This window comes from Cupressus sempervirens, chromosome 10, assembly GCF_028749045.1.
Source record: "Cupressus sempervirens isolate cs-2001-9-10 chromosome 10, ASM2874904v1, whole genome shotgun sequence".
NCBI lineage: Eukaryota > Viridiplantae > Streptophyta > Pinopsida > Cupressales > Cupressaceae > Cupressus > Cupressus sempervirens.
The window spans coordinates 958,945,738-958,959,885 of record NC_143127.1 but is presented as its reverse complement, the minus strand read 5'-3'; positions in this window follow the sequence as shown (position 1 = coordinate 958,959,885).

Sequence of the window (14,148 nt, the reverse complement as noted above, 5' to 3'; positions counted from 1 at the left end):
CATCATGTGTACATAGTAGAATAGTTTCCCTGCTTTCAATAAAGCTGTTCAAGAAAGTTTTGTTGTTCAGGAGAGTTTTGAAGTTTTGGAGTGGTCTACTTCTTCCAAAGATCTGAAATCTTGCCATGCCCGCAAGGGGCATGCATACCTAGATAGAGCGACTGTTGGCGCTCAAAATTGGATGGTCAATTTTGAGCACTATTGTGAAATTCAAGCCTATAAATGCTTTGTGAAGCCTATGTACCTTGTTTTTGAGTTAATGCATAAATGGTGTTTAATGATTCTAAAACCTTCCATTCAGCCTGTCTACCTATTCCATATGGTCAAATCATCATTCTGAGCTATTCAGCGAAGTCCTGTTTTGAACAATTGTCAATCTTGCTTTTTCACCTAAGTGTCAAACAATGACAGGAGGCTATGTTTTCATCTGAATATCTCACACTCAGAAAGGTTTTGTGACTTTCCACTTTGAGAGTATCTAGTGTCCATACTTGAGAACCTATGTTTAAGATTTTGAGTCGTTTCGAGTCCATTTGACTAGGTTTTGAATCCATCAAAGATGGCTAGTTACTATTTTCATGCTGATGCACTTTGCACATAATTCTAGGAAGCCCTGTTTGACGCGCTATAACTTTTGACCAATTGACCAAAATGCTAATATTCCTTTTGTGTTGCATTGTAGACATCAAAGACTTACCACCTTTCAAGTTTCAGCTTTTGATGAATCCATTTGATCAATTTTCAAATGTGATTCCAAATGGAATTTCTATCTTTTCACTATTGTTAGTATTTGCAGATTGATTGGAACCCCTATTTGGGACGTCATATCTCATGATCCGTGATAGGTCAAGTTGAATGGATTGTACCACTGTGTTGTCCTCCAAAAATACTTTAAGTGTGTCCATTTTTAAGCCTTGATGAATCCATCTTCACATTTTTTCAGGGTCATTCCATTCGCAAAAAATGTTGTTTTACTGATGATCATTGTCCTGCTAACCCAGATAGTCTACTTTGCACACTTGCCAAATGCGTCCTGCGATTCGTCATGAGCTAAAACCCAATTTTCAGAGCCTTAAGTTCCCATTTGCTCAGTTTTCTAGGCCATTTCCAAATGCAATTTCCAGCTTTTTGACATGTTTATTTGCAGATGAAATTAAGTTGGCAACTTCGAGGGTCGATATCTTTTGACCTCGATGTCATAATGCGATGAGATCTAGCAGGCTTATTGTATGTGTCAAAGAGATGTTATATCCAAAGTTCTAGAGCCTAGCTAGGTGTTTGAATCAGTTTTTAAGGCCAGCTTACAGGCCCTGCCATCAAAAAATTACACTTTGCAGAGAAAAGTTAGAATGAGTTTCTAGTGTTGATTCAATGATAAATTTGGTTTATAATCAGTATCGGGTGACCACTAGATCAATTTGAAAAGTCAATTGTTTGGAAACAATTTTTTTTTAGCCAGACCCACTTTTGGGTTTGACTAACCTTATCAGATTAATGGTTCATTGCGGGGGACAAATTCTCTCAAATGATTATCTTGATTGTGATCACCGAGTTTGCTTTAATTGCCCTATTGAAGCAGAGGAAAACCTGCCTTAGCTCTCACCAAATAGTTAAGCCATTCACCCCTGTTCTAAGGGATCCTTTGGAAAAATTCCTACTTCGTGCTTTGAGAAGAACCACAAAGCCCCATGCCATATATTCTTCAGCATATAACTTGTGGATTCGTGACTATCGAAATTTGCTCAAAGTTGAGGATTCAAGTTTTTCATCCTAGGATATGATGATGATCTTGGGAGAAAAATGGAAGGTTTTTGAGTACTGAAGAGGAGAAACCATATGAAGAGAAATCCGAATCTGAAAAGAAGGCTATTGAACTAGAGAAACAAGAAGCAACACTTGATCTTCTGCAGTAGTATATCTAGTATAAGAAGGATGCTGATGCAAATGAAAACTTGAAGAGGAGTTGAGAAAAGTTGAAAGAGAGCAAGCCTTACAGCTTTTGAAGAAAAAGGAAAAAGAAGATGTATGAATAAATGGAAAAGAAACTATTCTAAGAAAGACACCTTACAATATCCACCATCGAATGCATAGGGAATCTACGCATTGGCAGGGAGTGAATATGCTAGTTAAAAGAAAGTTGTATCATAGAGTATCACCGAAGCATAAAAAAGAGCACCTACATATCAGCAAAGCTCCACACTTTTTTTTTTGAGTACCCTGTGTTATGCAAAGAATAATGAATGTTTTAAATACCACCAATGTAACCAAATTTAGTGACCTAGTTGAGGAGATCAAATGGCTCATAGGGAAATAAAAATATTTTAGAACTTAAGGTAACGTGAGCAGAACAGGGGTAAACCTTACACTAAACAAAGGAGACGCCAAAGACAGCATCAGAACTCATGGCAGCAGAGGTAAAGAAAGGAAGAAATTTTTAAAAGAGAGATCTCCACAAATTAAAAGAAGCTCACGCCAACATAAAAAAATAGAGCACCCACTCAGCAAGGAGTAGCTTCAGCAAAAGACATTTTCAGTAGAACAAGGGCTATTGTTATTGATCGACTATCATCAAGGCTATATTATATCGCCAACAAATATTGAAAAAATTTCAATATTATACGAAATTCTAGCAGAACAAGGGAAAAACCCCACGACTATCATCAAGGAAGCTACGACATATAAAAGGCGTGGAAAGCCCACACAAGGCATTGAGAGGAGCAGCCCCACAAATAAGTCTGCAGTCAAAGCCACCCAAAAGAGTGTATTTTGCACTAAGAAAGAATGCCATGCCTTATAGCAATTAACACCATGCATGGAGGGTATCCAAATAGGTGAATCGACTTTGGGGAGCTTGACGTCAATAGATAGCAAAGAAAATGTGAAAATCCCCACACGTTCACGCAAGGAAACAGACCTGCTTTATCCCACATTGACTGGGTAGTTTAAATTTTAAATCATTAAATATGCTCCCACACATAATGCAAATTGCCTTAAAAGGCATGCCGATTTTTGAAAATTGGAGGAGTTGCCTGCATGGTGGGCCTGACCCAGATGCCGATCTAAAAGGAAGTGGATGCCAGCTGGAGCATTCTAAGACAAAGTTTTGAACCAACATGCAATTCAAAGGAGGCCGACGATGTTAGTAGGAATGGAGATCAGAAAAATAAGAAATCTGGCTAGTCGCTACCTCGCTAGCCGAAAAATCTTGGCAACTCTAGTTAGTGAAGTAGCGAGGTCGCCGAAAAAACATAAAAATCTGGCGAGATCCAAAATGTTGTGTGGGTTCCATGTTAGTGCCGTCAGCAAATCAGGTCATGACAAGTGGCAGTGAGCAAGAGGGGATGTGTCAAGTTCAAAGTAGTTGAACGAGATCGTGTCACGTGGCACATCTAGCGGTCCTCGCTTACTCGCCAAGCAAAAGATGCATGAGAATTAGCATAGCAAGTTAGTGAGAAGATGACATGTGGTAATGGGTCCTGTGTTCAATGACGTGGTAGATGCAACGAGCGGTCCAATCAGAAGATGCCACGTGGCACTGGTCAAACTTAAGGTTGACCCCGGATTCAAAGGCAATTGAAAATTAAAGAACAAAAAATAATAATATTTTATTATTATTTTTATAAAAAATGCACGTTCAGTCATCCAAGAGATATTTTTTCTAAAGTTTTGACCTTAGAATTTTTAAAAATTTTCAAATTTAAAAAAAAATCAAATGTGCAGACATGAGTTTCTAGCGAAGGGGACTATTTTTTAAATGAAGATTTCAGGCATTTTTGAGAGGCTATATATGCCTTATCATATACCATTGGAATCGTGAGAATCCAAATTTTCCATTTCTAAAGTCAGTTTTTGCACAGGTGCTTCCTAGTTTGAGCTATAGCCAGAAATGTGAATTTTGGGGCTTTCTCAATGGAATGGGTAAAAAACTAAAAATCTAGTTAGGGGATCAGTAAAAGTTGGTAAGAATGCGGTTGGAGTTCACTCTTCTCACATTCACTCATTTTAACCCGATTTTTACCAAGCATTTCAATGGGTAAATCAGATATTTTGGTGACTCAGCAAGGTTTCATCATTTCAACAGAGATATTGTGCAAGTCAGTAACAGAAATGATGAAACAAGATCAGATCAGAATGAGAGATGGAAAAAGGAAGTTTTTCAGTTACAGAGGATTGCATTTCGAATGGACACTTGTTATGTGAAGATCATATCTGAGATTCTTTCCTTTGATATATCTTCCTATCTTTCATTGTTTCAAGGGTTCCAATTTTTTTGCACTGAGAGACCATTCTTTAGCATTTCTTCTTGTATTGAACAACATTTTGAGTTTTATGCAAATAGTTCATGTCTGTTAGGTAATTTATGAAGTATTCTGTACATCTTTCATGTATTTGATTTCAAGGAAAGCAAATAAAGAGTGGTAATGGTTTCAAATTCAGTCTGAATCTTGTCTCCTATTTGTGGATTTGTAATCCTTTCTAGTTTATGATTAAAGACCATAGATTAGGTTGCATCTCATTTAGTGATGTATGTGATTGAAATACCTTGCTTATGGAACAAAGAGCCATATAACTACTTGGTGTTTATCACAGGGTTTACTAATTTCATGATGGGATATTCTAAGCATGAGATTCATTTTGATGCAGATGTCAATTCACAAAGTGAAGGATAGATCAAGGATCTTTTTGTAGAGATATGTCTGAGATTTCCAGGAGATGTATGGTTATAATTCATTTAATTGCCCAATAGATAAGGCACTGATCACAAATAGGATCATTAAATTTTGTTGCTCATACTTGGGTCTTGCTGTCATCAATCTATTAAATCATTTTTATTTTATGTTGAAAGGTATTCAAAGTATATCCCGCACTTAGCTTTCTAGTTTCATGAGTCATGTCCTTAGCTATTTCATGCTTGTGATCTCCTGGTTAAGCATACAAGAATTAAGGGTTTTTGTCTGCATTAAATAGATTCAGGGATATGTTTTGCACTGGTACAGTATCAATTGAATCTCAGGTCTACCCGCCTAGGTTTTGCAGAGCCTAAAGAAGAAGAAGGGTCATGCCTTATAGTTGGCCTGGTGTCTGAATGGATGTGTTGATAATGGGAGTTAGCTACCCCTAGATATGTTTTGTCCTCATCAGGGTAATTGGAAATGGGTAACATTTTCAAACACCAACAGGATGCATGTCCCTTGTGGGCATGGCAAGATTCCAGATCTCTGGGTGAAGCAGACCACATAGTTGAACTTCAAAAACTCTCTTGAATAGCTTTATTGAAAATAGGGAAACAACTACAACTACCAAGATTATGTACACACGATGGCCCCGAGTCACCGAACTTTAGTAAAACTATTTACTTCTATCATAAACATAATTCTCATCTAAATTTTCATGAGGTAAACTAAAATTCCTTATCCTATCAGTTTCACCAATCATATTATCATCATATAACAAATCACTTAGCAAAACAAAACCATCTCTCTTACTTCTATAGTGCATATAAAAATTGGGCATAATTTTGACCTCTAGCTCACTATGAAAATACTGATCAACATGCTCATGAATATTGACATCAAACTAAAACTCATCATTACTGACTAATTCATGTGTGCTATCTAGTAGAAATGCAAAGTGCTCATTCTCATCTTCACAAAAAAAGTTATATATATCATGCATTTTTAACTCACCTTGACCTTGCATTTCCTCAAGTATCTCTGGTTGAATGTCAAAAGAGCAGTCAGATTTATATTCACACATGACATCATCATTACAATTTGAATTCACTTCACAACCACATGATATATCTTCATAGTCAAAGTGTTGATTGGCTTTTATCTCATTTGAATCATCGCAGAGCTTACCATGAAGTGTCAGTTTCTCTTCAAAGACAACTCCATCACACACTTCATCTTCACACTCACCAAATACAACATCATTAGAAAATTCAATACTAGAAATAGAAGAACAATACTCTAATATGTTATAGCAATATGACAGTGTATCACAATTTGCATCTAACCTTGCTACATCTGAAACCTCCATGTCATCTTCAAACAGTGGGTTAATGACTACATGCAGTGATCCTTTCTAAACATTAGGACAAAACATGGGTTGCTCATCTCACAAGCATCATCATATAAAACATTATGATAGACTTGAAATTCACTTCCCACTTTATCCTCATGGAAACTTTCAGCATATGAAGAAAAGTCAAAATTATATGAAAACTCCTTCTCTATTTCTTCTACCCAATATACAGTGTTCACAGTTACATCTTCTTTATCAACTTGTTTAGGATAACCACTACAAATAGACTGTGATTCATCCCTAAACACCTCACTATACACTAAATCTTTATTTTCTAATGTAAAAGCATTTGACAACTCTTCATTGGAATCTTCAAATTTAGATTCATTTACTGGACTCAACATTTTCTTATCTTCATATTTTGAGGACAAATCACTCATAATTTCTTCATTGGCTAACTGATTTGTATGATGCAAAAAATGAGATGCACTTTCCTTTTCAGAATTAGAGGAAGAATTCATACCTTTAGATTCAGATGAATGTTCACTGCCATCATTGCTTTCTTCCTCCCAATCAAGATCAGACTCATATGAAGATGAACATGCAATGTCATTTTCCTCACTACGATTCGAGAAAAAACTCTCACCATTAACTTCATATGATGCTTCTTGATTGTACATCAGATAAACAACTTGATTTTCATCACTTAGAAGATGACTTACAGCTTCTTCATACCCATATTGAGATTCATATCTTTCTAATTCATTATTAACATAATGCAACCTCTCAATAAGAGAATTCAATTCTTGCCTATCCGACTGATTAAAAGAATACATCTTACCATTTACTGCTGAAACATTATCAACATGTGCATTATGTTCTTTTGATTGTGGCTGAGATGACTGTGACTCATGCTCTTCACTTTGTGTTAACTCTCCATGGCATGTTGGATCAACAACATCAAACTCATGATCAGAGAGATAACTTTCAGCCTTCTCACTTGCACAAGACTGAGATCTAGGTTCAACAACTTCAAAATTGGAAACATTAGTAACATCATCATACACATAATTGTCATGAGAAGAGGTTTCTATTGTAACCAATGTCTAATCTATAAAATCAACATGTTTCTTGAACCTATCAGAGTGTGAAATATTATTCACTACTGTAGCATCATGAACATGTGTGTTTCTATCTGCAATGAAGTCACTCTTCTCTAGACATACATTCTGATCTGAATTTTCAATCTGACTAAAACCTATAGTAGGAGTGTTGACATTTTGTTTTGAAATTGAAACATCAACACTATGTTCCACTTTTCTTTCAAACACATTATATCAGCAATCATTCAAGGCAAAATGACCTCTAGTCAATCCATACTTCATATTATTCTCAATATCTCTAGTGGTCATAAAAGCCTAACATAATGTCTGTGGTTCTTTATCCCTTAGTAGATAATTTATTTTCTTATCAAATGCATCAAAATAAATAGCTAAACACATTTGATCATCAAGTTTGTAACTTTCAAGGATTTCATTCCAAACTCTTGCAAATCTAATATTAAATTGAGGAACAAGTTCATCACTCTGAATATGAATCTTCAAGAACTTCTCATAAGAATCATATATGCTTACTCATTCTCCAAATTGCTCCATGAAGGCTGAATGCAACTCACTCCAGGATGAAATAGAAAGTGCTGGTAAAAAAGAAAACCAATCTCTAGCATCACCTTCTAAGGTCTGAACAAATAGTTTCATGTCCACATCCTCATGAGCAATTTCATAGTCACCCATCAAATCAATGAACAACTCAATATGATGATGGGCTGAAACAAGATGGTTCCCACTAAACTTAGGCAAACTTTTCCTAACATCATTCGGAATGACATTTGGGAAACCATGAATACCATTGAAATTCAATGGCATATACCACTTGGTAGAAATGGATCTAGGCATTTCATTAATCGACTACATATTAGGTGAAATGAATCTTGACATTCTTCCAAGATTTGAAACTCATTCACCATTAATACTTAGATTCGTAACTTACAGCATATCTAAAAATACTTTTTGCCAATTTCAACTCCAAACACACTTCACAAACTTAAATACAACTGACTAAAACTTGATCTAATGAAGTGTATAAACTTAAAACCATTCTCCTCTTCTCAGTGCTGAAACTTCACTTGATAGAGAACACACTTGTATAAAAATCAATTTTCATGAAAAGAAAATACATGAAAATGAGAATACCTTTAATGTTGTTGCATGAAACCATTGATCTACTAATTGGCCTAGTGCTAACATGAATTCTTTACACCATTGATCATAACCTTACAGAGTCACCATCTCCTTGAGGAGAAAAATGAAATCACAATAGTGATTCACATTTATCATTTCAAAAACTTTTAACAGCAAATCAAACAACACTTTGAAACTTACTAGTTAGAAACTTATATAGATCTCTCTTCTTGCTTGAAAATTCACACAACTTTCAAATCTACTCATTTCAATTGAAAACTCTTTGAAAGCAATTATACAACCGATCTACACTGGTTCAGAAATCCTTTAGATAGAGTCACCACTCACTATTGTGAGAAAGATTTTAAACATGATTCACAACATGGAAGATTTGAATTGAAATTCCAACTTGTAAAATTTGCAAATCTTTAAAACACTTAGAAGAGAGAAACCTTTGTTCAAAAATTCTGACTCTGAGTTGATATTAGTACTTTGAAAATAACAACCGGCTGAATTGACTAAAAATGAACACCTTTTAGCAATATAATTCTCAATCAACCTCATAGTTACTACTGCAAATGGATAAAACTTAACTGGGGAACATAAGACATCAATAGAGAAATGGTAAACATCTCACACAACCCTGCTACTATAGCATATCCTTCCTATTGTATTGAATCTTCTTCAAATGCTCAAGGTTTGTCTACCATTTAGATTCAATACAAGTCCCTAGCAGAGTTGCCATTTTGTTGGTGACTCGGATGGGCAAAAACTCAATTAAAAATAGGACTAAAATTTTTAATGAACACTAGAGACTCTTGTCCTTTCAACAAAATGGATTGAAATCTTATATCCCCAACAGATTCACTATTTTGTTGGTGTTTGAAAACATTGGAGGGTTTTCAATTATCCCACTAAGAAAGAGACACATTTAGGGGAAGCTAACTCCCATTTTCAACATATCATTTCTGACAACATGCCAACTATAAGGCATGACCCTTCTTCTACTTCAGGCTTTGCTAGACCTAGGCAGGTAGACCTCAGATTCAATTGATACCGTACTAGTGCAAAAACATATCCCTGAATCTATCAAGCAAATACAAGCCCTTATTTCTCCTAGTAACCCATGAAATGACACAGATCTACGGTAGCTAAATGCAAATCTAGAATATTGACAAGTTGAGTGAGGGAAAAACAATTAAGTCCTTCAACATAAGATAGAAAGAATGTTTGATTAATAATGTTGAATTCAAAAAACCCTCAGATATGCAACAATAAGACTTAATGATCCTCTAGTTGATCAGTGCCTTAACCATTGGGCAAATCTGTGAATCAAATGCATACATATGGGCATCTGATACTTATACATATATTTAGATATATGATCTATCTATTCAACTTGTAGATAGACATCAATGCTCAATGTGAACCTCATTCTTACATGATATCCCCATCAACAAACTTGCAACCCTATTAATTCCTTGAAGCATTTACATAACTTCTTAAGTCATAAGCAACAATGAAATAAATATAGCCTTAAGGGACTGCAACTATTACCTAGGCTCTTTGTTCAAAAGCCATAAAACATTGAAACTTACTGATAAACAAGACAAGATTCAAGATGAAACTCAATTATCTGTTGCTCTTCATATTATTTCCTTGAAATTATACAATCATATGAACGAAAATGAAAACACAGAAAAAACCTAATAGATTTGAACTATCTGTATTAATCTTCCTATTTTCATTCATACAAGAGAGAATATGCTGAAAGAAATGTGGTTTCATAGTAAATCAATGGAACCTTGCTGGTATTGCCTAGAGAAAATTGCTAACCTACTAGTTTCTTAGTGATAAAAACTAGAACCCTTACAATGAAAAAGAATGAGAGATATATAGAAGGAAGGACTTCTCGGACCTACTCTGCAACTGACAAGTGTCCACTTAGAATTCCCCCTCTTTTGCACTGAAAAGACTCTCTCTAATCTCTCTCCTTCATGGTGGATCAAATCTTCATCATTCTTACCTCTCAAAGGCATCAAGTATCTCAAAAATTTCATTCACCATCATAACTGATTTTGGTGTAAAAATGAACTCGGTAAAAGTAACAAATCAATTGAATGTAACTTCTAGAATGCAAGAAAACTGCTTAAGGATGATTTTCTTCACATTCGAATCCCAACAAGCTTTTAGAATTGCCCTCTAACCAATTCTGATGATCCATGATGAAAACTGCTCATTCTACTACCAATGCCCCTAATTTCACAAATTGACCTACAACATGAATTGATGAATACCTGTGCATAATCTAACCCCATAAATGAAAAATTCAGCTCTTCCCAGTTCTGACGGTATATTGGAGAACCCATTTAGCCTAAAAAATACTCCAATTATGGCCTTTTGAAGATTGGCCCTCTATTCATGGCTTCCATATATATCTTGCAAAATTTAAACTTTTATAGAGTTTAAACTATATAACATTTCAAACTTTATTTAAATGAACCTGACGTGACATTTGAGGAAAATTAATAATAAAATATTAAAAAGTCTGAAATTTCTCCTCATTTTCTACCTAGGTCAAACTTCCTTTGACTAGCCTATGACACATGTCAACACGAGATTGATCCATCCGATCATTGTGTCAGTGGTACACGTCATCCTCTTGCTAACTCGCTATGTTATCTTTCATACATCTTCCGCTTGGCGAGTTAGCGACAACCCTCCGATATGGAAACGTGTGGCGATCTCGTTGCAACTAGTTTGAATTTTCCACATCATCGCCTATTCGTTGCCACTTGGTGCGATCTGATTCATTGTTGCTTGTGCAAGTGGGACCAACACTGATTTATTATCTCCTTGCTAGTTTTTGGAATTTTTTGGCTAGTCGCTATGTTGCTAGCTGAAATTCCTTGAATTTTCCAGCTAGCACCATAGCGACTAGCAAGAATTTTTACTTTTACAGTGCCTTCAACCTCTACTAACATCATCACTTTGTTATGCATTGTCCTTCAAATTTTTACCCTTCTATGATCTCTTAACATCATCACTTTGTTATGCATTGTCCTTCAAATTTTTACCCTTCTATGATCTCTGACGTCATGAGTGGACCCCACAACATGGTCTTTTCTTTACAAAAGGCTCTTACTTTATTTCACAACACTTAGTCTATTTGATTATATTTAAAGATTTTAAAATTTGTCACCCCCACCAATGTGGGATAAAAGCCCTGTGGAGCTCAGTTTTGGCTCCTGGCGTGATCTTCCTTTGACCCTGCCATTTTACCTTGGCATTGCATGCTACCCCTTTAGCGTGATATAGCCTTGGCCAGCTACTTCATGGCAAATTTTTTATATGTCACAGGTCCCTTATTTTGACTACATGGGTACTTATGTTTAAATACTATGGCTATCTCTTCTTTTAAGTTATGATTAGGATTATATACGACCATAGTATATGCTGTTTCGAGATTCAAACCCCTTGCTGCTACATGAATACTCCGTAGAAAAAGGAAGCATTCAAAACCAAGCTTGTTAAAATTGCCAATTGCTGACTCTCTATCCTCAAGACTCATTGTGCCATCAATCCTTCTATACTGAAGACATTGCTATTGGAGATATTCCTCTAGTATACCAAGCAACTTTGTCATAGTATTGAATAAGAGCACACAGTGGCCTGTTCCTTATTAAGATTTTCTCTGTCTACTTTGAACTTTTGGAGTCTAAGGTAGTGATTTCAAACTTTGCTATGATCCTCCCCTATTTTTACCAGGGGTTCTTTGTTCATTTGCGTGGGTAATATTTCTTTTTAGCTACGCGTGGGATACATCTTTGATTGTGTGATGCTCTTCTTTGAATGCCTGATCTGTTCTAACACTTGTGCAAGGTCTTCTCTGATTCAACTTAGACTCCTCTTTTTAAAATGGAACCTCTTCCTTGTCTACGAGTTCCTTTTGCTAACTTACGACATCCATTTCTTTACATGCTACCCTCTTTCATGATTGTCGCCTTCAATGCTGTGTGGGCTCTCTTTGATGAGTGGATCTGCTAGATTCATTGACTAGATTTTAAGAGACGCCCCTATTCAACCTGCCTGTGTGGAAAGCTCTTTTAAATGGCATGTTGTATTGACTTTCTTTTCAATGCTTGGATGCTTACGTGGACCCTTTCAATGTTCTTTGATTATGACATGAGCTCTCAAACATGGTGGTTTGCTTGTTTTCATTATGCATGTATTGTGCTTTGAAACTGTCGCAAACTATGTGTTCCTTATTAAAAAAAATGTAGGCAGTGTTATTTAAAATGCTAGGCATGAACGGCTTCTATATCAAACTCTTGTGCTACCTACTACCATATTTGGCTTAGCCTGCTATGTTTTCTAATGCCCCCACTTATATCATTTTGGTTTTTTTACAGCTACCCATGCCTTAGAGACAGTCCCATGCCTTAGAGACAGTCAATCATGAATGTTGAATCCAATTGGTTATTTTTTGGACAAATTATTTATTTTGTTGCATGCAACTTCCAAAAATGGTGGATTGAGGACAACACCAAATTTGGGTTGTGCCGTCCTAATTGCTTCATGATCTCCAAGTGCTTTATCATGAGTTTGTAATGTTGTCAAGCATTTAGTTGCTATCCCTCAACATGAGGACCTAGTCTTTTTATTTGAATCTTAGTTCTAACTAATTTACAGGTTCACCCCTATCTACACTAACATCCCCGAGTGCATGGAGAAGAGGTAATACTCCTCCTTCATTAATACATTGTTGCATGGTTATATGTCCCTTGGTAAGCCCTATCAACATAATTAAAATTATAGGTAGTAACGACAGTTTTAAAAGCATGCATCCATTTTGGAGAAGACTTAAAGTCTCCTCTCTCAGAAACACCAAATACTTCTTTCAAAATATCTTCAAGTCTCTGGAGTTAGATCAATCTGACATAATTAGTCGGGCCCAAAAGTGGGTCCGGCTAAAAAAAAATTTGTTTCCAAACAACTGAATTCTCAAACTGACCTATTGATTATCTAGCATTGATTTGGATCAAAATCCATCACTGAAACATCATTAAAACTCATTTTACCACTTATCTGTATATTGCGACTTTCAGCTAACAGGGCTTGTCAGTTGGCTTTAAAAACTGATCCAAACACCTGACCGGGCTCCCAAAATTGGCACACTGAATTTCTATTCTGCACTCTTTCACCCTATTAGATCTCGTCTCATGAAAATTCATAGTCAAAAGATATTCAATGTCAAAGTTCCCTTCAGATCTTCCTGCAAGAAAACATGTTAGAAAACACTAAATTGGGTTTAGAATCAGCTTTGAAAACTGGGCAAACTAACACTTAGGGGCATAAAAATTGGAGCATTAATTATCTATCATGAGGACAATACGAATCTACGATTTGGGATCATGACGAATGACTAGGAACAAATGGCGAGCGGTCAAATTGGGCTACCTAGATTTGATGATTGGAAACACTGACAAAAAACATTTTTTGCAAACGAAATGGACCTAGAAAAGTGCACATATGGATTCGTCAAGACTTAAAAAATGGTACACTTAAAGTACTTTAAGAGAAAAACACAATGGTACAATCCATTCAATCTGGCCAATCACAAATTTTGGGTTGTGACATCATGAACAGGGGTTCCAATCAATCTGTGCTGACACTAGTAAAAGGATAGAAGTTGCGTTTGGAATCGCATTTGAAAACTAATCAAACAGATATGTCATCAGTTGAAACTTGAAACATAACAAGTATCTGATGTTTACAATGCAACGCAACAAAAATTTTAACATTTGGATCAACTTGGTCAAAGTTATAGCACATCAAACAAGGCTTCCTAGAATTTTGCACAATTACACAAATGCACAAA